This window comes from Saccostrea cucullata, unplaced genomic scaffold (assembly GCF_032062105.1).
Source record: "Saccostrea cucullata isolate Sc308-1 unplaced genomic scaffold, CSIRO_AGI_Scuc_v1 ctg987, whole genome shotgun sequence".
Classification (NCBI taxonomy): Eukaryota; Metazoa; Mollusca; class Bivalvia; order Ostreida; family Ostreidae; genus Saccostrea; species Saccostrea cuccullata.
Genome location: NW_026925310.1, coordinates 180,001 through 207,500, shown reverse-complemented (window position 1 = coordinate 207,500; position 27,500 = coordinate 180,001). Strand labels below are relative to the sequence as shown.

The window sequence follows — 27,500 nt, the reverse complement described above, 5'->3', positions numbered from 1 at the left end:
GCCAAAAAGGCGGACCCAAGTTTTACATAGGGATATATAGGGAAACCTTTTAAAATCTTCTTTACAAGTACTTCAAAGCTATGATTAGTGATATTTATATGGAATCATCCTCAGGTAGTGTAGATTCTAGTTTGTTCAAATGATGAACGCCTGGAGGGGGTGGGGGGTGGGGGGGGGAGTAAATTCAAGCCTGATGTGCTCAGGTGAGCGCTGTGGCCCCTGGGCCTCTTGTTTATATTGTGGCCTCGGGGGAGAGGGGGTAGAGTGGTGCTTCTATAGGGAGTTTAAATTTTTCTGTACTTTGAAATATACTGAAAAAAATGCATGGTAGCATAATAATAATATAATAGGAATAAACCGTATTCCTATATAATAATATATTCCTAATAATAATATAATAGGAATAAACCGTATTCCTGTTTATTTACGAACACGTGAAATCCTGCTTATGTCAAGATGTTTTTTGCAGAAAAGTTTGGTTTTAATGGGGCTCAAAAAAATTACATTATGGTGAATATTAAGGAACACATTTCACAAAGCTATTTTTTTTTTTACATCCAACTTTAAATTAATTTTTTGGTTTACAATTCTTTTAAATGACGTAGAAGGATATATTTTACAAACCGGGCCTTTTTAAAAAAATATTTATACAAAATTTTATTCACAAAAAGTGAATAGGATCGGGCAGCAGGCAATGTCTATTTTATCCCTCTCCCTACACGGTCAAGATGAACACAAAGGCTGCCCCTCTTTGAACAATTTCGCCAGTCAAGTTAAAGAAATTTAAAGTCATAGATAATTCCATCGTCGGTATATTTTATAAATTTACAAAATAAAGAGTGAAGTATTTAGTAAAAATAAACTGATAAACTGTAAGTAGTGGAAGAGAGACAACTGATAGAGAGAGAGAAAAAAAACTTTTTTAGGAAATGATTCCCCCATGTTGAGCCTCTTTTTGCGTCAAAGGAAGCAACTTGCACAAATTATCGAATCCAGTTGCTTCTAGGGCTGGGACGATATATCGAAATATCGATATGTCGTGATACATGTGAGGACGATACGCATATCGATACATATGAAGTAATATCGAAATATCGCCCCCCAAAATCCTACTTCTATTTTTCTTTGTTTATTTAACATTTGGGGTTTAATATATAAAGTAAATAAGATAAATATAAATATAGATGTGAAATAAGTAATAATTAATGCCACTTGAGTAAAATATTTTTGTTTTACAACATATAAACAACTATTTTGAATAAATTATTCTTATTTGCAAAGAAATAATTTGTTTATTTCAATGCAAAAACAGATTTTATAAGCAATTAAGCATATCGTGATACATATCGTATCGTGGCTCAAATATCGTGATACGTATCGATATAGAAAAAGTTGTATCGTCCCAGCCCTAGTTGCTTTGGACAATGCACACTTCTAAGATAAGTCTATGTGTTTCCGTTCGAGACTTACTGATATATGAAGAAATTGCCTTACACAGTACCAGTATTACTTGTTTCCTGATAATTCTTTGAATATTGTTGTTAGAAAAATGCATTTTGAAAATTGATGAATCGTGGCCTTTGTACATCGTCATCTTGTACAGGGAATGGCCTAATGTTGCTTTTGTTTTGGTTAGTTAATTCCTATATAAATTTGACATACTAGTAATTTTTACAGGTAAATTCATTCGAGGACATGAAACATTATAGTATATCTAATATGATATTTTGAATATATTAATCTTGAATGAATGAATACACACGATAATGAACACTGAAACCTAAATATACCCCATGCAACAAGTTGTGGGAGGTATAATGTGTTTGACCCCTCAGCCCTTTATTTTTTGTCAGCGCAACTCCTCATAAACCTCTGCACAGAATTTAGTCAAACTTTGCAGATATTTAGGACACAACGTGTAGATGTGCATATTACCAGATAATTCGGATTTCTTTATTGTTTCCGGGAATTTCAGCACTTTTCAACTTAGATTTTTGGTCATACCTTGAATATACAGATGAACATTTTGTCAGCGTGCCCTCTAATAAACCGCTGCACAGAATTTTTTTTCAAACTTTGCAGACATTTAGGACACAATATGTAGATGTGCATCAGGGAATTCCGATTCTTTTATTTTTTTCCTGGATTTTCGGCTCTTTGAGTTTTAGGGGAGCGTGGGGTATGTGAGCATGCTCACTTTTTATGCGCCCGGATCGATAGATCCGAGGCGTATATTGTTTTTGTCCTGTCTGTTTGTCTGTCTGTTTGTCTGTTGTCAACTTTAACCCTCATCATAACTTTTGAACCATTAAAGATAGAGACTTCATATTTGGTATGCATACTCCACCAACGAAGTTCTTTCAAATGACACCAAGGTCAATGACCTTGTGACCTTCTTTGTGACCTATTTGCTAAAAATAGCTTTTTCGAACTTTTGCATTAACTTTTAAAATGTGAGATGTAGAGACTTCATATTTGGTATATTTGGTATACTTTACTAATTAAGTTCTTTCAAATGACAACAAGGTCATGACCTTTTGACCTTTATGCTAAAAATAGATTTTACAAACTTTCTCCATAACTTTTGAACCATGACAGATAGAGACTTCATATTTGGTGTGCATACTCCACTAATGAAGTTCTTCAAATGACACCAAGGTCAATGACCTTGTGACCTTGACTTATCTTCTGAAAATATTTTTTTGAACTTTGTTGCCGTCGAGCGCATAGTGTTTCACAAACACATCTTGTTCTTTCATTTTATTTGTTTTATGAAAGTTATTCAATTTGTTCGCCAACTTTTTGATCACCCCTCTTATGTAGTAAAATTTTTATTGTATCAGTCCACAATTTTTTTTTTATATCATGCATTTCAGCTGATGAGAAGATTTCATTGATACAAGAGGAAAACATTGAAGGAAACACTGGTATGTATAATTTATTATAAAAATATACTGAAATAGACTCAAACTCATTTACTTTGAACTGTCGTTATTAAAAAAAAAATTTGTTTATTTGAAATGTATTTAGTTTCCCCTGTAAAAATGGTACAGTAAAAAAGCTTGCTGTTTAGATTGAAATCAATTAAATTGAGAAAGCTAGTTTAATTGAGGCTATTCCAAGTTTTTTCTATGTTTAGCATTCATGTGCTCCATAGAGTTAGACACCCATATCAGGAATATGATGCAACAATATGATGAGTCCTGAAATTGATTAAACAGGTCAAAATCTATAAATTTGTACAATTTCTCTAAAGTTTTGTAGAAATGTATATTATATAATAATTACATGTATTCAATATTATGTTTTATTGAGCTTTAAATACCTTAATAATAGTACGTTACTCAAGAATATATCTTTCTAAGAGAAAATAAGATTAATAACATGTAATACTTTAAATGACGACATTTGTACAACTTTAAATACTTTGATTTATTATACAGTCTGTAGATAGCCCCTATATGATCCATTTAAATGCAAACAGTTCATAACACTAGCTGTATTCACAGGAGGATGAGGGCCCCCAAGTGAAATTTTTTTCAAACAGATCACTCACAAATTGCCTACAAATTGCTTTGAAATCACTTAAAAGTGATTTGTTTCAGTGATTTGTAAGCGATTCATCTAACAAATCATGCTTAAATCACTTTCTACTAAAATGATGACTGTGATTTGCTTACAGTTTGTTATGAAAGGGTGATTTGCTTGCGATTTCTTTCCCATTTCAGACAATTTCTGAGTGATTTGTTAAACTTAGGAAATTGTTACAGTGATTTCTTCATGATTTGTTGAACTTAACCATTCTTCAAGGTGATTTGAAAATGATTTCTGGAACTTAGTGTTTCTTCAAAGTGATTTGAAGATGATTTGTTAACTTAGTCTTTCTTCTGGATGATTTGTAAATGATTTGTTGATCTCATGGTCCTTCTTCAGAGTGATTTGAGAATGATTTACTTCTTAACTTCCGCCTGGCTTACTGATTGGTCAGTATTAGAAACTCTACCGCCAATTTTCATTAATCAGATTTGAATTGAAATGAAAGCTAGGAGCTAGATTGTGCTGTTCTGGATTCATTATAACCTCTCTTCTTTTGTTGAAACTGATGTTTTCTCCATAACCATGCAGAATATACAATGTAGTTTTAAGGTATGTATAACTGTATTTATGCTATCATTTCCTCCTTAGATTTAGTTAATATTCAATATAATATGTTCACATGCAATTTATTGTTCTTCTATCAACAACCAAGTCAGTGGCAATTAATTATAATATTTAAAACAAAATCTATGTAAAGCTATAAGCTTCAGCAAAGTACTGGCTTTTTCAAAGTGTCTAGACAAATATTTATTTCAGATAAGAAAACATTTACCAACTTCTAAAAGTCAACAATTAATGCATATGTCATATTATTCTGAATTTGGAGCCAAGTATATGTATGTATATCTAAAATACTGATGCCATCTTAATGATGACACATCCTAGTAAAAGTCTATATTTTAAAATACTCTTGCCAAAAGTTTATTGTTAATATACAACAAATACCGGTATGCATGCATGTGTGTTTCAAATATTTGAGGGATGGTTACATGAGCATCATGCATTAACAAGTGTACAAGTGGGTATCCACCTGGAGTGATTTGAAAGTGATTTGTTAAACTAAAGTGATTTTTTTGCAATTTATTTAAAATGATTTGTTTGCAATTTATTCGGAGTGATTTGGTTGCGATTTGTTCAACAGAAGTGATTTCTACATGATTTATTCAAAGAGATTTCGTTGTGATTTCAGGGTGATTTGCTTACAATTTGTTAGGAGTGATTTGTTGGCTCATTTGCATGGGAATTTGCATCACTTACAAATCATCTTCAAATCACTGATTCATAAGTGATTTCTTAAAGTGATTTGTTTGAGGATTTTTTTCACTTGGGGGGTTTCTTTTTCATACATGTTAACTCTCCCGATTTAGGCGGGAGTCTACCGCTTTTTCACTCCATCTCCCGCCTACCGATTTAATTCAGAAATCTACCGCTTTTCTACAAAAGCTGCGTCTAAAGTATTTTTGTTTCGCTTGGGTATCCATTTTTGAAGCCACTCTCATAAAATCTCGTTAGATATCGCGTGATTTGACTCGGAATCATACAAACGCTTTTTTTGTACATAGATTTCAAGCATGGATTTGACAACGACAACAACACAAGACTACCAGTGATTACATTGGTTACGATAAATTAATCAACATTCCTGCCATGAAAAAGGAGATGCAGCTTTTAAGAATTAGATGAAAACATTTGACATCGTCTTTAAAAGCACAGAAGCTCACAACTTTATCAATAAAGTCAATAGAAATCACTCGATTGACCAAGCCATGTGGCACATCTCTACTTTCGTTTTCGATCATCGCGGGAAATCTGATTTATATAACGAAAGATAGGAACTTGGTTTAGATCTAGATTAAACCATGTCATCATTTGTTTTCTTTAAAAACTGAATGAACATTCAGAATTATTGCTTCTAGGCTATATCAGCAAAGATCACTCTTCAAAAGGCTAAGTTAAACAGTCAATCCAAGCAAAATGATGAGCATGAAAAATATTTGAATTTGTACAATTTATGTCAAACTTAAGGTGTTTCTGTCTTCTTCTTTGCTGTTGATATTTAAGATTAATTAGTGTAGGTACCTGATTTCATTTAAGGCTTATAATATACATGTATATTACATGAAAGATATCGATAATCCAAGCGTTAAACAACACGCGCGCAATGCTACCGCTTTTGAGGTCTGAATCTCCCTATTTTTCATCACAATAGGTTAACATGTATGCTTTTTGCAACATTCTATAAAGTTTTGTCCCTGAAAAAAAGGGTATAGACTTAGGAAATGTTTAAACAGGGAACAGAGAAATAAAACACATCCAAAGTTCTTGGTTTTTTTTAATACCAAAATAAATTGAAAATCTTCAACTAAGTGCACAGTTATTATGAAGAGGATATCTTTTTAAATCTGTAAATTCCATGCCTGTGTGTCGTAGGTTCTGATACAAGGGTAGGACTTCGTTGAATCTTCACTTTATATGCATTTGTAACAGGAAAGGAGAAAATGAATGGCTGGACCGGGAATTGAACCCGGGACCCCTGTATCTCTAGTCAGGTGCTCTACCAACTGAGCTATCTAGGCCGATATCCACGGCCCCTACCATTACATTCCTCCCTTCTTAAATTGTCTTCGCCCTCGAAGACACAACCCAAGTTCTTATTGCCCCTGGCAGCCCTGACTTTAAGCTGCAATTCCAGGGGTGGTCAACGGCATCAAATCTGTAACAGGAAAGGAGAAAATGAATGGCTGGACTGATAATCGAACCCGGGACCCCTGTATCACTAGTCAGGTGCTCTAACAACTGAGCTATCCAGGCCAATATCCACGGCTCTAACCATTACACATTACTGCTTTATAAATCTTCTCTGCACCTGGGAATATTGGAGGCAAAAAGAGTAAAACTCTTATAAAACTCAATGTAAATAATGTACAGTGTACTTGAAAGTTTAATAGAATAAGAAATTATGCAAGAATTTTATTATGTTATACAAAAAGAACTTTCACAGTTGTAAGGATCAGGAAGACTTGTAAGTAACAGATAAATAAAAATGAGGGAAAAGTAAAAATGTCCATCGAAGACCCAAAGACGCAAATGTATGAGTTTTCAACAAGGGATAAAAATAGTGTAGAAACACCTTGGACCTCTTATTTAAACATGATTAATGTCATCTAATAAAAGGTTTATTTATTTGATATAGGTACTTGTGACAAAAGGAATATTAATGAGGGGAAAACGTATGAAAAAGATGTGTCTCCAGAATCAGGTATGATTGAATGATCTATTCAAAACTGTTCTTTGACATCATAGAGTAAAACTACATATGAAGTATTTTAATCATCTTATCAAACAGTCAATCATTAAAATCTTATTAAATTTAAATTTAGAGAAGGAAACTACTTTTCACCAAACAGATGAAAAATCTTCCGTTGAAGTTGATTTGGAAAATAAATCCAGCATCAAAGTCTTACCCAAAAGGATGATTTCATAGAAGGTGGAACCTCCAGTAATAAAGAGTTAGATACCTTCTCAAATAATGCCAATCAGACTGCAGATAAAACGACTGACTTGCAACTTAGAGATGCAAAGGAGCCTATGGGAAGTGACTCCACTGAGGAGAAAAGAGCTCCTATTGGAGAAGACATAAAGACTACAGCAGAGTTACCACAGAATGGAAATAAGATGGAAACTCCGCCAACTGAAAGAAAAGTTCCAATAGCTGGAGGCTCAGTGGATGAAGGTACAACTTCAGAGGATTTAACCTTTTACACAAATTTTCCTGTCTGTAATCTTGGTTTTTAACAGTTTCTTAACATCACGGTAGTTGTGTCCTTTTTATACCCCTTTTATTTTAAGGGGGCCGACTATAGTTTCCATTGCGCAATATTTCGCGCATCATTGTAAAATGAAGTGTATTTACTTTTATAATGCAACTTTTTTCGCTTAATTACTAAAATTAAACAAAATTAAGAAATTATAGGTGTAAAAAATGTAATTACAATTTGATGTAACTGGTTTTTTAACCGATTTTGCAATTGATATGTAGGTTGACGTTTTGGCAGTATGTTTTTGACGTTATGATAATCTGTAGCTCTTAAAGAAAGAGGTAATAAAAATATTATTAAAGAAAAAGTAATAAACATACGCTCTTGAAATTTAAAACATAGAATTTTGAGAATATCTCCAATATTTTTATTATGTTTTCATGTGAATCCATTGTGTACGTCATATTTTGTAATACTCTATAAAAACAGTAAAATTTGCTCTAATTTTTTGCATTTTGAGATGCCCCCTCTGGTAACAAGATGGTAGAATTTTGTGTTTCTTACATATATTGTATAATATAGTATTACTCATCAAATATTATAGTTTGAACAAAATGTCTATTGTAGTATTTGTATAATTTGCTGTAAAGTGCTAAAAATGGCATTTTTCTATATAATCCTATAGTAAATGTACCTGTATTTTGAGACGGTCCCTAAAAAATACCTGGACAGTAGATTTCCCCCAAACTTTGCATGTACACTGAAGTTAATGTAAATTATATATGGTATAAAAATGCAGAGTTTCGCTAGTGTGGTTTTCACATAATAAAACTATAGTCGGCCCCCTTAAGATTCGGTTTAATTTTTACCTGTCTGTATGTCTGCAAAAACTTGAACCTAACCTATAACTTTTGATTGATTTGAATAATGGCTTTGATATTTCACATGTTTATTCACTGTTACAAAGACCTTTTTAGACAACATATTTGACCACTTGGCCTTGCTATTTTATGTGACATTATATTTTGAGCAATTGGTGCTAGGCTTTTCACATCTGTGTTCTTTGTGATGAAACCCTTTTCTTGGTTTTAAGTATAGTTGTCCTTTACGTTAGCATTTGATCCACTTTTTAAAACTTTAACCTTGGCAATAACAGTAAGTGCCATGGCATTTTTATTTCAAAGATGTATTCCTTGTGACAATACCATCCATTTGATACCACTCTTTTGAGCTTATCTGAGCCACTGGACCAGGAATGTTAAACTTTTATGGAAACATTCAAAGAAAGTGTATATTTAAATTTGTTCTTATGATAACCCCATTGGATAGGGCGAGACTACAATATATTGTCATAGTTATACAATTTTTAGGTCATGTGACCTATTGCTATTTGTTTTCGTCCGTCGTCGTGCGTCGTTCATCGTGTTTTAACATTTGAACATTTTCAGCTTCTTCTCTGCAACCACTCAACCAATTACCACCAAATTTGGCATAAAGCATCTATGGGTGAAGGGAAACAAAAATTGTGGATTTCGTGGTCCCTGCCCCCCCCCCCCCCCCCCCCGGGGTGTAAGGGGGGGGGGGCGAAAACCACCAAAATTAATGCAATCTTTAAAAATCTTCTTAATTACTCCTGGACATCAAGCAGTAAAACTGTTAGCATGAATGTAATAACCATTTAGTCCTCTACCAAAATTGTGAAATTCATGGCCCCAGGGTCAGAGGTTCTAGTGCTAGGGCAGGGCTCTATTGATTTTATTGTGAAATTGCATTGTTTCTTTGAAAATGTTCTTCTCTGCTCCTGGGTATAAAATAAACTAACTAAGTACATAGTTATAATGAGCAATAGGGGTGTGCAATATTACCGGTATATCGGTATATTGCGGTATTATCCACCACGATAATATATCGCGATATGAAAATCAGATACCGGTATTTCACGATATTTATAAAAATATATAAAAACCTCCTTTATTGTAGAAACTGTTAAAATAAAACTTGAAACTTCTAAGTCTTTTTCTTTCTCGTTGAAAGAATTCTTCGTCAGTTTCGTTCGGGAGAGAGAAAGAGAGAGGAGAGAGAGGGGGTGGAAGCTTTTAATTCACTGTTGCAGTTTTGAATATTTTACTTTGAAATAAAATTACTAATTAATAAGACTTTGAAATAAAATTTATAAGGAAGAAAATATATAAAAAAAAATTTACAGGGTGTATACCATATGCATTGCGGTTCTCAAAATCTCACATTGAATCTACACGATCGACATCACGGTGAAATGTCAAGTTCAGTATACATGTACATATTACAAGTAAATGGTCATCCATGTTTTCACTTGTAGCAGTGTTGTTTTAATTATTTTTAATAACTTTCATGCCATTTTAAACACCTTATGCTATAGCAGGAGCATGTATATATTAAAACAGGCCATTTCCTGATTGTACGTCTTGATGTGAAATTAGGTCGGCTTAGACTAAATTACCAAAACGCACGAAAACAGGTCACAATTTCTTTCTGGTTTTTTAAATTTTATTTTGTAACCACAATAAAATTATTTTCATATAGGCCTAATATGTATATTGTTTTAATCTTTAATAACATTTTATGCTACTTCATTAACCCCCCCCCCCCCTCAAAAAAAAAAAGAATTCAATGAAAAAAGATTATATAATCTGTAAAAAATTTTATTTCAATGTGAAAATTCTCCAAGAGAGTTCATCTTGTTTTACTATTTTACCTGGAATTTTATTAAAAGTAAAGTGTTAATTTGGTGTGCAATCAATGTCTTATCCCTCCTCCCGCTTTTAAACTTAAAGATAAATTCAAATAGTCTTTGAACTTGACAGCATTTCAGACATTCTGCTCAAATTTATTAATGATAATTAATCTACAATATATTGCAATATATTGCAATATTCAAAGTACAATATTGCAATATATCGCAATATGAATTTCCTTCGCAATACCCAACTCTAATGAGCAAGAGTGCCTCTACCAAAATTGTGAATTTTTTTGGCCCCAGTGTCAGGGGTTCTGGTGTTAGGGTGGAGCACTATTGATTATATAGTGAAAATGCATTGTAACTTTGAAATTCTTCTTCTCTGCTCCTGGGTATAAATAAACTAACTAAGTACATAGTTATGATGAGAAAGAGTGCCTCTACCAAAATTGTGAATTTTATGGCCCTAGGTTCAGGGGTTCTGTTGTTAGGGCGGGGCTTATAGGGAAAATGCATTGTTTCTTTGAAAATGTTCTTTTCTGCTCCTGAGTATTAAATAAACTAACTAAGTGCATAGTTATGATGAGTAAGAGCGACTCTTCCACAATCGTGAATTTTATGGCCCCAGGGTCAGAGGTTCGGGTGTTAGTGCGAGTTCTATTGATTATATAGTAAAAATGCATTATTTCTTTGAAAATCTTCTTCTCAGCTCCTGGGTATTAAATAAACTAAATTAGTATAAAGTTATAATGCCTCAACCAAAATTGTGAATTTCATGGCCCTTGTGTCATGGGTTTTGCCATTCGGTGTAAGGGAGGGGAGGTTTTTATACGCCCGTCTTAAGACGGGACGTATTATGTTATAGGCTTCGTGTCCGTCCGTCTGTCCGTCCGTCTGTCCATCTGTTAGCTTTTCTCGTGTCCGGCTCATAACTTTAATACTATTATGCCTAGAGTTACCAATCTTTGTCAGGTGATACATCTTGGGTAGAAGGTGTGTCGCGCGCAAAAAGTAGGTCACTCTGACCTTTAATAAAGATGCTATAGCCAAATATGGAAAAATCCTGTCCGGCTCATAACTTGAAAACTATGAGACCTAGAGCTTTCAAACTTGGCAAAAGTATACAGCTAAAGTAGAAGGTGTGTCGCGGCCTATTTCAAGGTCACTGTGACCTTTAATTTAAGTGATTTTTTTTTTTAAAAACTAAGTCTTTTAAATTTTAAATTTCATAATCCTAAAAAATGTAAAAATATAGTTGTATCCTTATTAAAAAATGTTAAATTAAGTAAAAACTTATTTTTTCATTATATACTTTACAGCAATCTGTAACAAATGATTATGCTTTGAGAGGAATTCAGTTTGTCCCATGGGCATAATTATCAAGCACTGGTCAAGAAGAATTTTGATAGCAGAAACTTGCATGTCAAATTAGAGAGAAATTAATGAGTTTTTTTGTCAGAAGCTAAGAGTATCTCTAGATCTAATGCAGCTGTTATCTTTATCTATCTCTTGGGAGTTGGGCAAAAAGAAATGGCCTCATAGTTGCTTGTGGTAATTAAGAGTTCTTGATGGCTAGTCCAGATAAAGATCTTCCAATTGGTGTAATGTAACAAATTTATGTTTTAGTGTATGATTAAAACTAAATTAGTATTGCATAATATAATTAAAACTAATTATACATGTGTTCATTAAAAAAAATATATATATTTAAATATTATTTCAATTTTTATATATTTGCAACAAATAGCAGTCATGTCTCACTTAGAATTTTATAGTTTGAAGAAATAATAATTTATGTTTGATTTTTTTTATTAAACTGTAGCATTTCTATTATTTCATAAAATATGCAATAAACAATTTTTAAAGTTTAAGTGAGCTGCAGATGGATATTTGTTATGCTCTAACACAACCAGTTTAGAGTTATATGATGTATTTGTTATAACCAATCCCTACACTGCAAGTCTCTTAGAGATGTATGATAAGAAATGGAAATTAGATCATTGAAATCTGTGTCAATCTGTTAATCAAGGCTACCCGATTTTCTTGCATCCTAACCAATTTATGATTAATGAACAATACCTAGGTATTTGACGGGCGTATCATGCTGTGGCGGGGCACTTTATTTGATTTAATATGTAGTGAAAAATACATCAATTCTTTGAAAATCTTGTCCTTTGCTACTTGATGTTGTGCTTATGATCCAAGTATACTTATTTATGAGGAAGAAAGTGCATCTAGCAAAATGGTTAATTTCATGCCCCCTTGGTCAGGGGTATTGGAGGCGGGGGGTGGGGATTACATATTCTGAAAATAAATGAATGCTTTGAAATCTGCTCTTTGGCATGATTAAACCATTTATTATGAAAAAAAATCTACGATAAAATTTCCTAAATTTTGAAATATGTGGCTCCAGGGTCAATGCTTCCTTTGGGGTTGGGTGCACAACTGGTTATAAAGTGGAAGTGCATTTTCTCTTTGTTACTCTGATCTGCCTCTGTGTATTAGGTAAATAGAGTAAGCATGCTAAGTGTAATAATTATGATAAGTAATGGTGCCTCTTTTAAAATTGTGGCCTCTGGTTTAAAACACGAACCAAATTCAATTGTTGGAAATTTGTTATGTGATACTCAGGTGACCTATAAGGCCCGTGGGCCTTTTGTTTAAATCACGATCCCTGGTGGTAGAGTAAGGCCATAATGGGTGATCAATGTTTTATGTAGAAATACAAGGAAAAAATCGTTTAAATTCTTTACAAGAACAACAAAGTCTTGATTGATCAATAATGTAAAAGCATCAAGTAAATTAATGTAGATTTAAATTTGTTCGAAACATTACAAATCAAGAGACTAGAAAAGCCATTAAAGTGGATCATAACAAAGGAATATAAAGGCTATATCAATAAAATGTTCCATCTTATAAACACAAAGCCATTACATGTCATATAAATTCAAAAGCATCCTTAGAAAGTGTAGATTTAAGTTTGTTCAAATACCCCCCCCCCCCCTCCCCTTTCAACTTTTCAATACTGAACTGAATTTTGCTTTAACCTAGCCAGTTGCTCAGATGCATGATGTTGCTCCTGGACCTCTTGTATTTTTTCAAGTTATGGGTCCCTGGTTAGAGTTGGCCTAAATCTGGATGAAATTTAACAGAGTACATGAATATCAATCTTAAAATTGATTGAATTTTAGTGAAATTTAGTGAAATGTGGAACTCTTTTGTAAAACAGGGTTTGTTGGAGAATATTCAGGTATCATTTAAATGAAATTGCTTTCAACTTATTGTTAAAAATGTTTTTATCTGTATTTCATAAAAATCCTTTATGATTTCATCACTTTTGGTACTTATTTTAGTGAGTTATTGTGGCCTTATATAATTTGTATGTAACAGGTATATCTATGTGAAATAGGATGGATTTATTCAGAACTTCCATGCAAATCAATCCATTGCATGTATTGATTCAGAATTAATTAATTTCTTTCAAAACTATGTTGACAGATGAGGTTAGTTTCTGTGATTGTTTTTTAAGCTTAATAATTTATGCCAGAAAAACAAAATTTCTTTTGCTTATTTTTAGCTCAAATGGTCAAAGACCAGAAGAGCTTATGCGATAGTAATGCGTCCGGCGTCTGTCGGTCAGTCCGTCTGTCTGTCTGTAAACAATTTTTCAAAATGCTACTCCTCCTACAGTTTTGGTCTGATTTCAATATAACTTGGCAAACAAGTAGACTACACTAAGATACATAGAATAGTGCATCTGTTTTTGATTTCGATGAACGATGTTGCTGTGGTTACTAAAAATAGAAATTTTTGTGAAATTCTTTCAAAATGCTACTCCTCCGACAGTTTTGATCTGATTTCAATATAACTTGGCACACAAGTAGACCACACTAAGATACATAATTCTATATATCAGTTTTTGATTTCGATAAACGGTGTTGCCATGGTTACTAAAAATAGAAATTTTTGTGAAATTCTTTCAAAATGTTACTTCTCCTACAGTTTTGCCTTGATTTCAATATAACTTGGCACACAAGTAGACTACACTAAGGTACAGAATTCTGTATATCGGTTTTTGATTTAGATGAACGGTGTTGCGGTTGTTATTAAAAATAGAAATTTTTGTGAAATTCTTTCAAAATACTAGGTCTCCTACAGTTTTGGTCTGATTTCAGTATAACTTAGCACACAAGTAGACTACACTAAGATACATAATTCTGTATATCGGTTTTTGATTTCAATGAACGGTGTTGCCGTGGTTACTGAAAATAGAAATTTTTGTGAAATTCTTTCAAAATGCTACTCCTTCCAAAGTTGTGATCTGATTTTAATATAATTTGGCACACAAGTAAACTACACTAAGATACATAATTCTTTATATCAATTTCTGTTTTCGATGAATGGTGTTGCCATGGTTACTTAAAATAAAAATTTCTGTGAAATTCTTTAAATGCTACTCTTCCTACAGTTTTGATCTGATTTCAATATAACTTGGTACACAAATAGACTACTCTAAGGTACATATCGGTTTTGGATTAAGATGAACAGTGTTGCCATGGTTACTAAAAATACAAAAAGTACAAACCAGTAGAGCTTCAGTCTCTACAGAGACTTCTGGTTTTAAAAGCAACTGAAAAAAATATCATGAAACTTATGAAATGATTTTTTTTAAAAATCAGCATAATTTTTTTTTCAGTTTCTAGCCTGTTTTAGAAGGTAACATCCTTGTTAAAAATGTCAAGAATTTAAGCTATGTGTGTGTGGAGGATCCTTAATTCAATAATATTTTGGAGATTATATTTCAATTATCATTTTTATTTCCATTTCTTGCACAGATAAAGAAAAAAATCCAAATCCAGGATGCAGGAGAAAAAATGTCGGGGAAGAGAAGGGAGAAAGTATGTATTCATATGTATCCGTTCTTCAAGTATTTTTAAATAATGATATTAAAGTATGGACTTCCAAATATGTTCATTTGCCTGTATAGCTGTCCATTTGATATTAGGGGATCAAACTTTGAGCTAATGGATTAAGATATCCCTATTTTAGGTCACCAGAGTCACTCAGGTGATCTTTTGCTATCTTCTTTGTCTGTTGCAGTGAGTCATGTAATAAGAATTGAACATTTGCACTTCTCTAAAAATATTTCATTCTCATCCAACCATCTATCTATCTGTCGGGGAGTTTAAATTAATAAAGTGAAGGGCCAAAGTCCCCTTTCAAGTATATATAATCAAGAAAAGGCAAAAATAGGGTTAGGTCGCTTAAAACTTCTCAAGAACCACTGGGCCAGAAAAACTGAAACTTATGTGGAAGCATCCTAGGGTAGTGCAGATTTTAAATTGTTCAAATCATGACCCCCGGGGGGTTAGGGCATGGTTGCATTCAGGAATCGAAGTTTTACATTGAAATATATAGAAATCTTCAAAAATCCTCTTCTCAAGAACCACTTAGCCTGAAAACCTGAAACTTGTATGGAAATGTGGTAGTGTGAATTCTAATTTGACCAAATCATGACCCCATTGAAGGGCGAGGTCACAATAGGTATTACAAGAGGAGGGGGGAATCTGGTTAAGAACAGCATGGCTAAAGTTACTTAGGTTAGCGATATGGCCCACGGCCTCTTGTTATTAAAATTCAACTTTCCAATTTTAATGAGAACCTGCTTGCACAAAATTTTGCTGAAGTTTTAAGATTTTGCAAATGATGTTCGATATGGTTCTTTTTTAGTAAAAAAAAATATATATATAAAATTTAAACAGTTAATTTTTTAGCTCTACTGGTCTTAGACCAGAAGAGCTTATGCGATATCAATGTGTCCGTCGTCCGTCCGTCTGTCTGTCTGTCTGTCCCTCTGTCTGTCTGTAAACAATTTTTCAAAATGCTACTCCTCCTACAGTTTTGGTCTGAGTTCAATATAACTAGGCACACAAGTAAACTGCACTAAGATACATAATTCTATATATATCGGTTTTTGATTTCGATGAACGTTGTTGCCGTGGTTACTAAAAATAGAAATTTCTATGAAATTCTTCCAAAATGCTACTCCTCCTACAGTTTTGATCTGATTTCAGTATAACTTGTCACCCAAGTAGACTACACTAAGGTACAGAATTCTGTTTATTGGTTTTTGATTTCGATGAACGGTGTTGTCGTGGTTACTAAAAATAGAAATTTCTGTGAAATTCTCTCAAAATGCTACTCCTCCTACAGTTTTGGTCTGATTTCATTATAACTTGGCACCCAAGTAGACTACACTAAGGTACATAATTCTTTATATTGGTTTTTCACTTCAATGAACGGTGTTGCCATGGTTACTAAAAATAGAAATTTCTGTGAAATTCTTTCAGAATGCTACTTTTCCTACAATTTTGGTCTGATTTCAATATAACTTGGCACACAAGTAGACTACACTAAGATACATAATTCTGTGTATCTGTTTTTGATTTTGATGAACGGTGTTGCTGTGGTTACTAAAAATACTAGTAGAAATTTCTGTGAATTTCTTTCAAAATGCTACATTCAATATAACTTGGCACACAAGTAGACTACACTAAGGTACATAATTCTCTTTATCAGTTTTTCACTTCAATGAACGGTGTTGCCACAGTTACTAAAAATAGAAATTTCTGTTAAATACTCATAAAATGCTACTTCAAAATACAGTTTTAGTCTGATTATAATATAATGTGGCATGCAAAGACTACACTAAGAACATAAAGAGACTTCATCAAGGATCATTATTCTATTTATTGCAGTTAATAAGTTTCAATTCCCGATTGCTGTATAACTTATACAGCAATCGGGAATTAGTTGCCAACTCACCCGATTTCGTCAGGTCACACCCGATTTTTCAACCCGTAACCCGATTATTTTTTATGACCCGGCGGGTCATGCTTATCACCCGATTTTTGCCGAACAACCCGAAAATCTCCCAATTTCTGGATTTGGTTCGTAAATTAGGTTGCACTTTTAATTTCCAGTTACAACCCGAGCCTAGATCTACGTAAACAATCTTACAATGCCGATGGATTAATTATCAGTGCAGGTGTAAACAATTAACTGGGTGTTGTTGTGACAAACTATGTTTGAAGTCAATTAAAATGGCTTCCGATAGAACTAGATTGTTATCAGGGCCAACAGGAACAAATTGAACCAAACACATGTCTCTGATTGAACCAAGAAAAAGAGAAACGATATTTATGTTTATGTACATATCAAGGAATCTTGGAAAAAAAACTTTCATTCTAGATAAAATAAAGTGATCGAAGACAGTGTAGGCCTAACTTCACATTTAAAACATATTGCAGTAGTTAGTTAATTAATTAAGAGAGAGGAAAAATAACTTCAAAACTGAAATTGGTATACTTTCAAATTAGCAAAAACTGATTTTTTTTTTAAATGCACACTTACTTCAGCAGGTCAATACTGAAATATGAAATCTTCATATTCTCTTTTTTTAATTAACATGTAAATTAGATCAAATTATGTATGAATTTTTTGTCATAGTAAATTAAATCTTTTTTCAATAAAAAAAATTCTCAATACACAAATACTTTGGATATATAAAATTTAATCATGGTAAATATGTTGTGAATGTCGTTGCGCGTTATGACCAGATTTTTTATTTCCAAATCTGGTCATGACCAGATTTTTACATGCTGGAGGTTGGCAAGTATGTATAAGTACAAACCAGTAGAGCTTCAGTCTCGGCAGAGACTTCTGGTTGTTTAAGGTTTTCTCTTTGTAGATTTTTAGCTCACCTGAGCCACAGGCTCAAGTGAGCTTTTCTGATCAAAATTTGTCCGTTGTCTGTTGTCGTTGTAAACTTTTCACATTTTCGACTTCTTCTCAAGAACCACTGGGCCTATTTCAACCAAACTTGCTACAAAGTATCCTTGGGTAAAGGGGATTCAAATTTGTTCATATGAAGGGCCACACCCTTTTCCAATTAGAAAAAAATTAATGGGATTTTAAAAAAACTTCTTCTCAAGAACTACTGGGCCAGGAAAGATGAAACTCATGTGGAATCATCACCAGGTAGTGTAGATTCAAGTTTCTTCAAATCATGACCCCCCCCGGGGTAGGGAGGTGCCAAAATGGCTGATCAAAGTTTTACATAGGAATATATAGGAAAAATCTATAAAAATCTTCTTCTCAAGAATGACAAAGCCATAATTCATCATATTTATATGGAAGCATGCTCAGGTAGTGTAGATTCAAGTTTGTTCAAATCATGACCCCTGGGGGTAGGGTGGGGCCAGAATGACCGATCAAAGTTTTACATAGGAATATATAGGAAAAATCTATAAAAATCTTCTTCTCAAGAGCCACTGGGCCAGGAAAGATAAAACTCATGTGGAATCATCATCAGGTAGTGTAGATTCATGTTTGTTTAAATCATGACCCCCGGGAGTAGAGTGGTGCCAAAATGGCAGATAAAAGTTTTACATAGGAATATGTAGGGAAACCTTTTAAAATCCTCTTTTCAAGTACTTCAAATCCATGCTTAGTGATATTTATATGGAATCATCCTCAGGTATTGTAGATTCTAGTTTGTGTAAACCATGACCCCCTGGGAGGTTAAAATTCAAGCCCCCCCCCCCCCCCCAACTCAGTAAACTCAGTTCTGATATGATATGTGCATTTTCCTAGCAAATTGCTCAGGTGAGCGATGTGGCCCCTGGGCCTCTTGTTAATATAGTATTTATGTGTAAACACTTACCCATTTGATTTAATTTAGACAGTACTACTATATTAAGGGTTTGCTTTTGTGTGCAGCCAAGTGAGACTCACTGAAAATAAAAACCTTAATATCTTTAAAAATAAGCCTTGCCAACACTTGAAAACTGGTCCATTTTATCTTCATAATGAAAACCATCTTTGGGTATATGCAGCTACATTGACACTTGCAGTAGTTTGCAGCTATGAAGTGCACAATACACCTGCAGGACTGCGCAGACACAGGTTTTAGCAGTGTATCAAAAAATACAAAAAAATATGAAATAGTTACATAAAAAAAGTGGCTACAACTATTTGTAAAGAACCATTGTTTTAAATGAAAATTGACTGCAACAGGTACAATTCTTTAAATGCATGCCTGTCAGTTCAACAAGAAAATGTTAGCCATGAAAGTAGTTCCAACCACACGGCAATAAGTTAAAAATAGAATGACTGAGGCTCCATGAAGGATGATCTGATCTTACACAACTATTAATCGCTTATTAATGAAACTAAATTTACTCTACTTGTAATATCTGAAACCCTGCTTTTAACTTCACAGTATTTTGAAACAATGACGGACACCTTTGGTATTTTGAAAAAGAGTAACATTTATTAGTTCCCCGCTACCTTAAATCGTTGGTCTGCAAGAACCACGTGGAAATTTTCGGATGCTCCAAATAATGTTTAACCTATTTAAAATTGATGTGCACCAGATCACAGGCTGTGTCATACTCAAAATGTATTACGGATACTAGGAGTTTTGTAAAATATCTGAGATAAGGGTCATAATTCACAATAAAACACAAAAATTCGACTTACCAACTCCTACTTTCACTTTAGCCAAATATCGCATGACAGACATCAAAGATAAACTACGCTTACGCATAGCGAATATAGTTCTTAATTTTCATGCAATTTTGTTAAAAATTATTTGACATCGCACTGCACCTTTAGGATTGATATACTAATTAAACAAAAAGTATTTTATATCCTTACCTGCAAAAGAAATAACAGGCGTTAACTTCAATCGGAACTGCTATAACAGGGCGCGTATCAATTTAACAGGTCCATTGTAAAATCCAAGAAGGAGCATTCTATGATACGATGTAAACATCTATGTAACTTTTATAAAAAACAATATTAAATATGTCGATCGATCCTTTCAACATATGGACATGTTTTAAGAGATTTCTCTCTATAATTGCTTTGTGTAATTGGGGCACTAGAGACAACAAATTACAGCAATATTCAATAGTTTACAATACCGGAATCATGGGAATGGCAGCCCACCGATTTTGCAAGGCGGACATGCCTAGGTGGAGAAAAACATACAATTATAGAAAAAAGCCGCATATAATTGCTAGGAACAAAACAAATAGTTGTACCAATGACGTTCAACTATCTGTACATATACAACAAATGTCATGTTATTTTTTTATTGGACCTGCAGCTGTGCAGTCCTGCAAGTGTATTATGCACATTGCTGCTGCAAGACATTGCAAGTGACAACCAATTTGAATACATTTCAAGAAAGCTTTGCAATAGAAGGTGCCATGGGTCATGTTTTATGAAAAAGCAAGAAGTATTTATTAAGATATTGAGATTTTTATTTTACACGAGTTTCACTTGGCTGAACACAAAAGCAAACCCTTAAGTCAAAATATATCAAACCGGTCAATACACCAGAAATTAATTTTACTGTGTACTTAATTTCCAAAATTTCAATAAAAAAATATATATATAGAATTTAAACAGTTAATTTTTTTTATAAATCAAAATATTACATGTATTTGCAACTTTTCACTTTTTAATATAGTATTTATGTATGCACTTTAATACCCATTTGATTTAATTTAGACAGTACTACTATATTAAGTCAAAATATATCAAACTGGTCACTACACCAGAAATTAATTTTACTGAGTACTTAATTTCCAAAATTTATTATTAATTTGAGTTTAAACAAATAGCTGCCAACTATTTACCATATTACAGTGAAACTTGTCTAATCTAGACATTGTATAGTAATCCAAAATCTCATCTAATATGATGTTATCTCAAAGTCTTTTATAAGTGATACCAATCAATTTCGTACAATCATGTGACATTGTGATCCATATGGCCTATTTGATAGGATATACATGTATATTGATATAATTGATCTCAGAAGTTTTTAAACTATATTTGCTAGTTGTAAGTAGATATATAATAGATTTATCATTATAATTGAAAGAAACTTGATATGAAGAGTCATATCACGTCTCGTTGACATGGCACACATCATCAGATTGAACTCAATGCTTCATATCTCATTAGATCTGATTATCCACGCTTGTCACATTGACGTGATACATTGTACAACTTGGATCAAGTTATGTGAAAATTGATAATTGTCTAGTCCGACCAATTACTTCTGAACCAGTGGTGTCTGGATAAGACATGTTTTATTGTACATGGATAACAGGGTTGTATCATACACTCAGGTGACTGTGAAGCCCCTTTGATCTCTCTTGTGTTGGAATAATGACCCTTTATTGTGCATAAAAGATTTGCAGATCATGCATTAACTTTTCCATTTAATTAGAGGTATATGCCCTATTAATTATTGAACACTCAAGATTTCTCTTATCTGGATTTCTTTTTATAAGAACTTAAATTTGTTATATATTGATAAACATATACTGTACAAAAGTTTTGTGCTGTTCAGTGTATGCTTGCAAATCTCTAGGTCCATCCTAAAATAACAAGATTTACACAAGTTTTAAAAATGTATTGAAATCATGTGGGATAAAAAAAATAATTCTACACTAACACAATTTCTTTCTTCAGTGATGTAAAATTGCAAAAATTCTGGAATTTAATAATTTGTTTTTTTTTCTTTTTCAGAAAAAAAAGTAAGTATATATTTTTTTCAATTTGAATGAATCCAGTTGGTGTATTAAAGAAGGTGTCCATTTGAAATAATTAAAAGCAAATTTCATTTGATATAATTGAGAGGTAAAGACCATACAATATTTTGGTTTTTGAGATGAGGTTTAGGTTATCTCAACAAGAATGGAAGTATTCTTTATAAATATATAAAAGATATGAATATGAATATAAAAGAATCCATACATAAAGGGACTTGATTAAAAATGGCAAAAATGAAAACATGACGTTGTAGGACGTCATGGAGCAGTGAGTAGCAATAAAATTTTGCTTTGCATTCAGGAAACTTCTTTAACAAAAATTCTGTACAAACCAGGAAATATATGAAAATAAGCCATGTTTTTGTATAAATATGGAAAATACAATTTTTGAGTGGAAGCGAATTTGAATCGGATGATGGATGGACTGCAAAGAAACAGGTTTTAGTTAAAAATCTGTCAAAAGAGTTAGGAACGTCATTTAACGTGAAGTGCGTTTCACTGTTACAGAACTAGTCGAGTTATACATCAATATTGCAGTAAGATCAATTAAATTTAATGCAATTTTGCCTGAAAGGAGTTACGGTAATGTTGCTGCAAAGCAATTTCGGTATTATTTCAAATTGTGCTGTAGCAATATTGCAGGAATACTACAGTACTACCTATATAATTTGGTAATTAATAAAAATAATGATCTATAAATCTAACAATTAACTAGAGGTACTGTGAGCAATGAGCTCACTAAATGATACCCCCCGCCTCCCATATGGTTATAACTGATGACAAAGTCCATGTTTTGCCGTGGCCGGGAAACCCCAAATATGTGTCTGATCAAAAAGTAAAATAGGAGGTGCACAATGGCAATATGTAATAAAGATTCTGTGAAAGTTTCATTTAATTTCACTCAGTGGTATAAGAGGAGTTGTGGATAAGAGATGGGTACCCTAAAGCGTAACAGACGGACGGACGGACAGACGTACAGACGGACGGAATTAACGATTAATATATACCCTCCCGCTTTTCAAGCGGGGGGTATAATAACAAACTGTACTGCGACATATAAAAATCAATAGCAAGTTTTAATTATAATATTTCATACACATTCTAATTTTACAAGCAGTTTAGGTGTTAAACAAATTCATTAAATTCACAAATTAAAAAATGTTGATCATCATAATGAAAAAAAGAGGCAATCAGTTTATTATATATATGTTCATGAATTTAATTGATAATATGAATTCAACTTTTCCTGCAACATCATGCTAGACATACATGTCTAGTATACATGCATCACAAGCACTAACGTTAATTGAAACTAGAGGTTCTGTGAGCGATGAGCTCACTAAATGATACCCCCCACCTCCCATATGGTTATAACTGGTGAAAAAGTCCATGTTTTCCTGTGGCCGGAAAACCCAAAATATGTGTCGGATCAAAAAGTAAAATAGGAGGTGCACAATGGCAATATGTAATAAAGATTCTGTGAAAGTTTCATCAAATTTCATTCAGTGGTATTAGAGGAGTTGCGGATAAGAGATGGGTACCCCAAAGCGTAACAGACGGACGGACGGACGGAATGAACAATTACTATATACCCTCCCGCTTTTCAAGCGGGGGGTATAATAAATTATTATACCCCCTGCTTGAAAAGCGGGAGGGTATATAGTAATTGTTCATTCCGTCCCTCCGTCCGTCTGTTACTAATAATATATAATTCCTATTTTATATTTTATAGAATCATCCATCACAAAAAGAATATGATTTTGACTCACAGAATCTTAATTACATATTACCATTTTGTGCCCCCTTATTAGGTCACCTGAGTAAACTCAGGTGACCTATTGCTATTTATTACCTAACCTACTATATAAATTATAATTAGGCATTTTGAACTGTTTCACGGTTTACTTTATGTTTTTGCGTGATCATGAAACAGTGAACTGTTGACCGGGCCACAGAATGAACTGTTGCCTGATTAAAGCGTCATCGTGATATTAAAGCGTTTTGATGATCACGACTTCACTATTTACCTGCTCTTTAATTAATCAAATTTAAATAAAACACACAAACAATCAATTTATTAAGTATTACTTAAAATAAAAAATATTAATTTAATCTTTATATTATGTGTTAAGCTAATTAATATACAAGTATGTGAATAAAAAGTTGTGAAAACTTTTTATTGATTGTTTGTGTGTTTTTATTCCAATTTAATTAATTATATAGTAGGTTAGGTAATAAAACACTTATTCAATGACTACTCGGTGAAACAGTCAAACTGTTGTCCCTCGGTAGTGGGGGAGACCTGGGAAACTGTTGCCCTCAGCCTTCGGCCTCGGGCAACAGTTTCCCAGGTCTCCCCCACTACCTCGGGACAACAATTTGACTGTTTACCTCGTAGTCATTAAATAAGTGTATACTGTTTTTGTCCGTCGTCGTGCGTCGTGCGTTAACATTTGAACATTTTCAGCTTCTTTTCTGTAACCACTGAACCAATTTCAACCAAATTTGGCACAAAGCATCTATAGGTGAAGGGGAACAAAAATTGTGAATTTCATGATCCCTGCCCCCCTGGGGCCTGAGGGATGGGGCCAAAACCACTAAAATTAATGCAATCTTTAAAAATCTTCTTCTTTACTCCTAGACATCAAGCAGTCAAACTGTTTGCATGATTGTAATCAGCAATGAGTCCTCTACCAAAATTATAAAATTCATGGCCCTGAGGTCAGGGGTTCTAGTGCTAGGGCGGGGCTAAATAAGTAGGTAGTGAAAATGCATTATTTCTTTGAAAATCTTCTTCTCTGCTCCTGGGTATTAAATAAAGCAACTAAGTACATAGTTATGATGAGCAAGAGTGCCTCTACCAAAATTGTGAATTTTATGGCCCCAGGGTCAGGGGTTCTGGTGTTAGGGCGGGGCTCTATTGATTATATAGTGAAAATACATGAATTCTTTGAAAATCTTCTTCTCTGCTCCTGGGTATTAAATAAACTAACTAAGTACATAGTTATGATGAGCAAGAGTGCCTCTACCAAAATTTTGAATTTTATGGCCCCAGGGTCAGGGGTTCTTGTTTTAGGGTGGGGCTCTAATGATTATATATTGAAATGCATGAATTCTTTGAACATCCTGGTTAATATGCTAATGAACTAATTACATATTTAAGGCCAGGATTTATTTTATTTTCAGTTTTACAAACCCTCCGCTCAAGGTTTTGAATGTTCAGAAAAAAATAAAACAATTTTTTTCTTTCCGATGTCAAATTTGAGTCGGGATCGAGATTTCACATTTACGAAATCGCACTTCCGGTTTTAAGATGAGGACACAGACTACCAATTATTTTGCTATACATTCCTTTATAATATAAAAAATAATTAAAAAATTACACTGGCTCAACTTACCTGAAACTTGGCAAAGAGTAAGACCATTTCAAGTCCAAAAATTTATCAAGTTCTCAGGAACATTCATAGTCTGCAAGTCTTTTTATGGCATCACAAATAACCCCTACCCTGCTTTTTTCACTTTCTCTTCGAGGTAAGGGTAAATATGGGCCTCTTTACATCCTTCCTACTACGCGCTTAAAAGCAAAATTTCCCATTATTATCAATTTTATATTTTTTTTCAGACCCTCTCCTTTCCATTTATGCCCCAAAATAACCCCATTCCACCCCATAAACACCCCAAAGAATTTTCAAGAAAAAACCTGTATTTTTAAACTGGAACTACTTGAGTGGTCAATGAAATAGGGGTAAAATTAGTAGTCTGTAACCTAATAAGGACACAAACCTTGTCTGATTTTGCTGAAATTTGACATGCTGGAGTCTTTTGCATATACAAAGTGGCCGGTGAAGTTTCATTGAAATTGATCATTCCTAAGCAGAGTTATGGCCCTTTAATTAATGTGCTGGAACACCTTAAATCAGAGGGTAAAATGAGCATTAGGCACACAGTTCTCAAATTTGAAATGCTCACAGCTCACATACATGACAGTTATTTTATTGTCCCCCGCTTTCGCGAAAGCGAGGGGACATTAAATCTCATTCGTCTGTCTGTCTGTCCGTCTGTCCGTCAGTCGGTCAGTCTGTCAGTCTGTCCGTCACAAAAACTTTAACCTTGCCCATAACTTTTGATTTAGTGGAGCTATGACTTTCATATTTCACATGTGTATTCCTTGTGACGAGACCTTTCTTTGGGTACCACCAAATTTGACCTTTTGACCTTGACCTTGGAGTTTGACATACTTTTACACAAAAATTCCAAACTTTTACTTTGGCCATAACTTTTGAATAGTAGGTACTAGGACTTTCATATTTCACATATATTTATTGTTCGTGGCAAGACCTTTCATTGGATAACAATAACCTTGACCTTTTGACCTTGACCTTGGAGATTTACGTACTTATGAAAAAACTTTAACCTTGCATAACTTTTGAACGGTGAGGGCTAAGGCTTTCATACTTCACATATGTAATCCTTGCCAGAAGACCTTTGATTGAATACCAACAACTTTTACCCTTTGACCTTGACCTTGGAGTTTTAACTACTTTTTAAAAACTTTAACCTTGATCACAACTTTTAAACAGTGGATACTAGGACTTTTATATTTCACATATGTATTCCTTGTAGCAAGACATTTCATTGGATACCAACAACCTTGACCTTTTGATCTTGACCTTGGAGATTTACGTTCTTATGAAAAAAACTTTAACCTTGACCATAACTTTTGAACGGTGAGGGCTAGGGCTTTCGTACTTCACATATGTAAGTATTTTGAGAAGACCTTTGATTGGATACTAACAACTTTTACCCTTTGACTTTGACATTGGAGTTTTTAACAACTTTTTTAAAAAACTTTAACTTTGGTCACAAGTTTTGAATGGTAGATACTAGGATTTTTATATTTCACATATGTATTCTCTTTGGCAAGTCCTTTCATTGGATATCAACAACTTTGACCTTTTGACCTTGACCTTAATGATTTACGTTTTTATGAAAAAACTTTAACCTTGACCATAACTTTTGAACAGTAAGCGCTAGGGCTTTCATACTTCACATATGTTATTCTTGTGAGAAAACCTTTCATTGGATATCAACAACTTTGACCCTTTGATCTTGACCTTGGAGTTGACCTACTTTTAATTTTTTTTTACTTTTCCATAACTTTTAACGGTCAGGATTAGGGTTTTTATCCCTAAAAAAAAATCAACTTCAATTTTACTTTCTAAATAAATGACATATGATAAGATGTTCATATTACACACAATATATTATAAAAAATAACATCTCACCCACAAGACACCGAAAGCGGGGGACCCCAATTCTTTGAATTTGCTTGTTTCCTTATATTTTTCTATACTAGATGAATATGTCCTACACAAATTTCAAGAACAAAACTTAACCTATTGCATAAGTAAATATTTTAAACAATTTTTCAAAAAAATACCTTAAAAAAGCATAAATTTCTTAGAAATGTTAAAAATAAAAATATTTAGCACATTTCAATTTTAGTAAAACAAATATTAAAAAATTCTACAATATATAGGCTATAAAAAATTAGTATAAAAGTTACAGGAAAGAGATAAATACCTTTGTTATAAGCAGATTATTCAACCTGGTCAATTCAGCCTCTGTCAGGAAGTGGTACTTACTACTCTAATTGGATTATCCCTGGTCATATTAAGACTTCTAGGATGGGTATTTCTTCTAACAATATGCATTATTAGATAATAAATACCAAAAATTCTGTGAAATTTTGGATTTTATAATTCTGAATTTACAAGAAAAGGAATTTATATATGC

The 27,500-nt window shown here is 33.3% G+C and overlaps 1 long non-coding RNA gene across 1 annotated transcript in view; it reads left to right on the top strand.

The window, feature by feature from the left end:
• Window positions 1–27,500, top strand: part of LOC134268589 (uncharacterized) — a 99,128-nt gene that overhangs the window by 1,502 nt on the left and 70,126 nt on the right. The gene's annotated exons all lie outside the window — the stretch shown is intronic.